This window comes from Gorilla gorilla, chromosome 17 (genome assembly GCF_029281585.2).
Source record: "Gorilla gorilla gorilla isolate KB3781 chromosome 17, NHGRI_mGorGor1-v2.1_pri, whole genome shotgun sequence".
Taxonomy (NCBI): domain Eukaryota; kingdom Metazoa; phylum Chordata; class Mammalia; order Primates; family Hominidae; genus Gorilla; species Gorilla gorilla.
The window spans coordinates 64,666,495-64,673,345 of NC_073241.2; positions in this window are offsets into that span (position 1 = coordinate 64,666,495).

Sequence of the window (6,851 nt, forward strand, 5' to 3'; positions counted from 1 at the left end):
GCGGAGGTTGCAGTGAGCCAAGATCCTGCCACTTCACTCTAGCCTGGGTGAAAGAGTGAAACTCCATCTCCCAAAAAAAAAAAAAAAAAATTCTTACTTGTTTTTTTGCACAGGTGGAAGGGTTGGCTTCTTATGGGTCACCTTTGTGTCTGCACAGCTTAATGAGCACTCAAAAACTGGTCAGAAATTGTGTTCAAATACCATACTTTGCCACTGGTGGATCTGTGATTGAAATGGGAAATGTATTCAAATTTGGGCCAGTTTTCATCTCTGCCCTAGGTGTTATGTTAACACTGGGCCCTCTTGGGTCTCCACTGTGCATGCATACAGGTTCCCAGACAGACAGGGATATGGAATGCTTGTCAAGCTCTCAATGCTAGTTCATTTCCACGACCTTCCTGTTAAATTTCTGGTTAGTTCAATACTGCTCATCCCAACCAGGACTGCAACTTCAGTCTAGGAAATCTGCAAGCTTTTCCCACTTGCTGCTGACTGTGGGTTTCTACTTTTCACTTCAAATCAAGTGAAGGCCTGTGCTGTCCAGGTCAAACAACCATGTTGACTGGTGGAGGCAGTTTCAGCAAGAATGCCATGTATTTCCACTGTGTTTACTTGAATCTCCATAGTTTCTTGAGAACATAAATTTCTCAATTTGTTTGCCCCTTGTCAATTTCCAGAGCCCTGAAATAATTGTTTTCGACAATTTTGTCCAGCTTTATAATTGCTTTGCAGGGAGAGGATTTGTTAACCACTTCACTCCTTCATAGCTGGTAGTCCCATCTATATACAGTATATTTCCAAAGAAATGGATTTTATTATTTTAAGCATGACATCTTATTAACTTAGATATGACTGCATACTAATAAGTAAAGCTAAATTTAGAGAAACTGTGGTTCATGATAGTGTGCCTTTGACATTTTATGATCCAAAACAGAAAAGGTTTTTCAAAAGGCATTTTGAGATAATTCTTAAGATTTCAAGCCTTTGATTTGAAAAGTCTATTTATCTGAATAGTAAGAGTCTCATATTTTCATAGCAGGAAATTATTTCAAGCATTTAATTTAGCAAATGAACTGGAGCCTAAATTAAAGAATTCCAAATTTATTCCTGACCCTGGTTGTTATTGAGGGATAATAAAATATTTCCCTGGTGTCCTGTCAGAGATTGAAGGAATTTTGAGGTCATGATTTATATATTTGCCATCCTCTTTTAAATGGATTCAGCTGTGATGTCTGTGGCACCAGGAGAATTTAAGGGTCTGCCTGAGAGCCAGGACTCTGTCCACGTCAAGCTTTCAGCCAGACCACTTCCCTCAGATCCTTTCTAGTTTTCTCCTTCTTCAGTCCATTCCAATGACCCCTGGTTTTGATGAGGCATAGGACGAGGGGCTACAAGATCAGGAGCACATCTAGCTCTGGCTTCTGAGGCCACATGGTCACCTGGGGAGACTGAGACATCCAGGATCCTGGAAGCAGAGCAAAGAGCCATCTCTGAAGAGGAGGAAGAAGACATCTGAAGAAGAAGGTTTTTCTTCAAGAACCACCACACACTTGCCTTCGGATGAAGTTTGAAGCCATTCAGCTTCCCCTTCTACTTAAAGCTCTTCTTCCCTATTTTTCCTGCATGCCCTCGTTTTTATCACTGACAACACATCGTTCCCTGAGTCTCACTGTCTCCCAAAGAGGAGCTTCAGGTTCATCTTTGTCTTTCAGACTGTTTCAGTCTGAAAATATCAGATAATATGCTTGCAACTTCATCTTGATGGCTTAATTCCTGCTCCTGTCATTTACACTTCACTGCCCTGTTTTGTCTCCTTCATCCTGCCCTGCCCAGCCCTGGGAACTCTGTGTCTCCCATATCACTCCCCTGCTGGGGACCTGAATGGCTCCCTACTGCCTCCCTAAGCCAGTCCAAGTTCCCCTGGCTTCCTGGGACTTCCAGAACCTGTCCTGGCCTTATCTACCCCCACTTACTTCCCAAATGGGAGGTGTTGTGGCCATGGCAGAGGAAGGGATAAAAGACCAGTCATTCAGCCTTGTGTGCCTGTAAAGCAGTGTACCTCTAACAAAAATTTCCTGGCTTAGGAGCATAAAAATAAGTTTTACACAAAATCAATAACAGAAGCACTCAGATTGAAGCATATTTTTAAAGGTATTAGTGGGAGTGATTCAGAGTCAGCAGACCCAGGGTGTGGACATGAGCTCAGAATGGCTTCTCTGGAGCAAAATCTGTGACTTGATCCTGCAAAGCAAAAGCTGCCAGTCCTTTCTCATCACTGTCTCTTTCCTGGTGTGACATGACTATGGTCAGAACTATGTTCTCCAAAAGGATCCACTGAAGTCCTACCCCCAGTACCTCAGAGAGTGACCTTATTTGGATATAGGGTCACTGCAGATGTAATTAGTGAAAATGAGGTCATTAGGGTGGGCCCTAATTTAATATGACTGGTGTCCTTATAAGAAGAGGGAAGAGGCCGGGCGGTGTGGCTCATGCCTGTAATCCCAGCACTTTGCGAGGCCGAGGTGGGTGGATCACCTGAGGTCAGGAGTTCGAGACCAGCCTGGCCAACATGGTGAAACCCCATCTCTACTAAAAATACAAAAAAATTAGCTGGGCGTGGTGGCAGGTGTCTGTAATCCCAGCTACCTGGGAGGCTGAGGCAGGAGAATTGCTTGAACCTGGGAGGCGGAGGTTGCAGTGAGCTGAGATTGCGCCATTACACTCTAGCCTGGGCAACAAGAGTGAAACCCCATCTCAAAAATAAAATAAAATAAAAATAAATAAAAATAAATAAAAAAAGGAGGATGATGTGATGTGAAGACACAGAGAGAGGCCAGTGTGTGAAAATGGAGGCTGAGATTGGACTTATGTTACCATAAACCAAGGAATACCTGGGGCTATCAGAATTTGGGAGAAGCAAGGAAGGATCCACCCCTAAGAACTTTAGGGAGGGTATGCCCTGATTGTACCATGGTTTTAGACATTTTGTCTTCAGAACTGAGAGAATAAGTTCCTGTCATTTCAGCCCAGCCAGTTTGTGGTGCTTTGTTACAGCGGCCCCAGAAAACTGATACACATGATATGCATATTTTGTTAAAGTCTGTTCACTCTGACTTTGACTTCTACATATCCAAGATAGCAGTCCTGTGTCTGCTGTCTGGGACAGAAGCCCACCTGCCCTGTCCTTCTCTCCTGGGCTACCAGGTCCTGCCATGTGTGGGTTTGAAGCTTTGGGAAGCAGACACATTTAATAGATTGAGTTTCATTTTTCCCACAACTTCTCACCCTCACAGAGGAAAGTATAACTCATGCTCACTGTGAAATCAGGGCTGTTCTTGGGCCCCTAGTGAAGTGCTATCCAGACCTGGCTCTGTGACTCTGAAGAAAATGGCAGGAGTGTGAGGCCAGTGCCCTGGATGCAAAGTGCTATCCTTGGGAGAGGCCAAGCAGGGATGGCTGACCAGTGATGATGGTGGCAAGCGACTCCGTCTCTGGACCCTGTCTTTCCTCCTCCCCACACTGTTCAGGGCTCTTGCACAGGCTGTTGCCTCCACTGGGAACTCTCTAACCCGGCTCTTTCTCCTACTTTGTGCCTCGCCTAAGTGTCACCTTCTTCCTTAAGGGAGCGACGTTGTCTCCCCTCCCCATACGTCTCCTCCCCAGCCCGTTCTTTGCTTGTCTCATAACATTCATTATTATTCCTCACTATTTTACTCACTTGCCCACTTGTGGTGAACTGTCTAACAGTGATGCCAGCTTTGTCCCCCATGGGCCCCTATAGTCTAGTTACTCAGCAGCCAGAGGAATCTGTTGAAACCGAAGTCAGCCCACAGAGGGTGCTGTTCAGAACCCTCTGAGGCTCCCCAGACCACTAATAGTAAAAGCCCAGGACCTTACCATGCCTACTGGGGCCCTTGGGTCCAGCCCCAGCTATGTCCCTGATGCATCACCTTGTTCATCACACCAATTCCTTAGTGCCACTGAGCAGGCCAGGTGCTCACCTGAAGTGGGGCCTCTGCCGGGGACACTGTCTCCCCAGATACCTGCACGGCCGTCTCTTTCACCTCTTTCAAGTATTAGCTGAAATATCACCCTCTCAGTGAGCCCACCTTGGCCACTCTATTTTTTAAAAATTAAAGTTTTTATTGTGAGATAACTGAAGATTCACATGCAGTTGTAAGAATGCAGAAAGATACCTGGTACACTTTACCCAGTTTCCCCCAGTGGTAATCTTGTAAACCTATGTACAATGGCACAACCCGGATATTGACATTGATACAGTTAAGACACCAGGTATTTCCACCACCGCAAGGATTCCCATGTCTCCAATTTTTAGCCAAACACTTTGCTGCTGCACCACTCCCTCCATAAACCCTGGTAACCCATCACCTCTTCTCCATTTCTATGATTTTGTCATTTCAAAAATGTTACATAAACGGAATCATGTAGTATGCAAACTTTGGGGATTGACTTTTTTCACTCAGAATAAATCCTGGAGATTTATCAGGTTGTTGTGTGTATCCATAGTCAGTTTCTTTTTATTGCTGAGTAGTATTTCATGGTATGGATGTACCACAGTTTGTTTAACCATGCTCCAACTGGAAGACAGCTAGATTGTTTCTAGTTTGGGGCCATTATAGACAAAGCTGCTATGAAAATTCTTGTGTATGCTTTAATCTGAATACAAGTTTCCATTTATCTGGGATAAATGCCTAAGACAACAATTGCTGGATCACCTATTAGTTGCATAGTTACTTAAAAAAAATTTGTTTTTTAGAGACAGGGTCTCACTGTCACCCAGGCTGGAGTGGAGTGGTGCCATCATAGCTCACTGGAGACCCAAACTCCTGAGCTCAAGTGATCCTTCCAACTGAGCCTCCTAAGTAGCTGGGACTACAGGCACATGCCACTGTACCTGGCTAATTTTAAAATTTTTTATGGAGACTGAATCTTGCTTTATTGCCCAGGTTGTTTGAACTCCTGGCTTCAAACAATCCTCCTGCCTCAGACTCTCAAAGCACTGGGATTACAGGTGTGAGCCACTGCACCCAGCCCTACGTATTTACTTTTTAAAGAAGCTGTGGCTATTTTATTTTGAACTGTACTCTCCTCAGCCCCCAGCCCCTTCCCCAAACATCTGATACCTTTCACCTGCTTGCTTTTTAGAAGCACTGATGCAGACACCAGATATGAAGTCAGATGTCTGACCAGTGTTCGTGTATCAGGGGAAAGCTTGCTGGAATCACCAGTGCACACAAAAGCCAACACGCCCACAAACTGCGTAATGTGGTGATGATGACAAGACAGAACCTGTGCAAGAATTCCCCAGATGAAGCACTTTGCTAGATTTACAAGAAAATCACATTGAGTTCAAAAGTCAAGTTAGTGCTATCTTTCGTGAAAACTTATCACCTCAGGAAAGTTCTAACTCCAGAAATACTCCTGAGTTGTGGGATGACCAAGCAGAGCTGTGGTCCAAGCAGACCCTCACCTCACCAGCAGTTCCAGGCACCCACCAGTCCCAGGGGAGCAAGACTTTTTGCAAATGAGCAGAAACATTCTAGTTAGAAACATTCAGAGACCCCTAAAGGTGGGAGAATCAAAACAGAACTGTATTTCATGCTGAAAAGTGAAAACCAAATCAACAAAGCTCCCTGTCACAGCAACTGGTCAGCTCAGCTGTATAAGTGAATGGCAAAAACGTTCCTGGGCTCTGTGGAAGCCCCTGGAAGAAATCCAGAACCTTAGGTACTTAGCCTGACCGGGGGTGGTTGTTATTACCATAAATTTATTTATTTCTTAACATATCAGTTCCTTTCATTTCAAACATTTGCTTGACATTTGTAGTAATTAGGTGAATGCTGGAAGAAATGATTAAATGATATTGTAAAATAATGTTTTGGCCTGACTCAAAATAGAAATATTTATAGTGTTCCCACTAATGCCAGATGATGTTAGCCCGATTATTGTGCTGCCTTTTAAAAAAACATGCTAGGCTGAAAAAAAATTCACAAACAATCTAAAGTGAGCCGAGGCTCTGAGAGGCTTTGTGTCTATAAGCCCTCTTCCTGTCTGCTATTTGGCCCCAGCAGTAAAGCCCATGTGCTTCGATCAGTGTGGTGGATGTCTGGAGCACGGTGGCTCTGGGTGTTGGGAACTCACATGTCTCATTATCTGAAGACGAAACCAAAGACTGGAGAGATGGCTTGAGTATCACTGAGTGCAGAGGTCTGTGTCCCCTCCTAGCCTTGTGCTGTGGGATTTGGAGGTCACTGTGCTTTCACTCCTGCAACTCCTGTTCCCCACTTTTCTCCCCTGCCTTTTTCTCTCCCCCGTGTTATCCCTCCTTTTCTTTTCCCTTCTCCTCCCACGCTAAGCTGAATCCATTAAAATAACTGAACCAATGAGGTCTCGGCCCAGAAGCATCAGCCTCCTTTATAGTGGAGTACAGACTCAGTGCAGTATATCGCCATGCTCTGCAGAGAGCCGCGACTCATTCCTGGGCAACTGGAGGAAGGGGAGTGTGTCTGGGACCAGGGAGTGGCCTATGCTATGCCAGGGTGCAGACCTCAGTGTTACCCTCCAACCCGAGCCCAAGCCTGCCCCTGCCCCAACCCACACGATACCAAGTGCCACCCGGACCTGTCCTGGCAGCCCTGGGCTTCCTTCCAGAGCATCATGGGAACTACAGGGAGCAATCACTGTGGTCTCTTTACAGTGTCTTAGGGCAGAAGGTGAGGGTCTGAGGAAGTTTCATTGCAGGCTTCAGTACAATCTCTGGGGAAGATTATCAATTTGTGGAAGAAAAGCAGAAGTCATTTCCAGGAAGTCTTCAAAGACTAAACTATAAA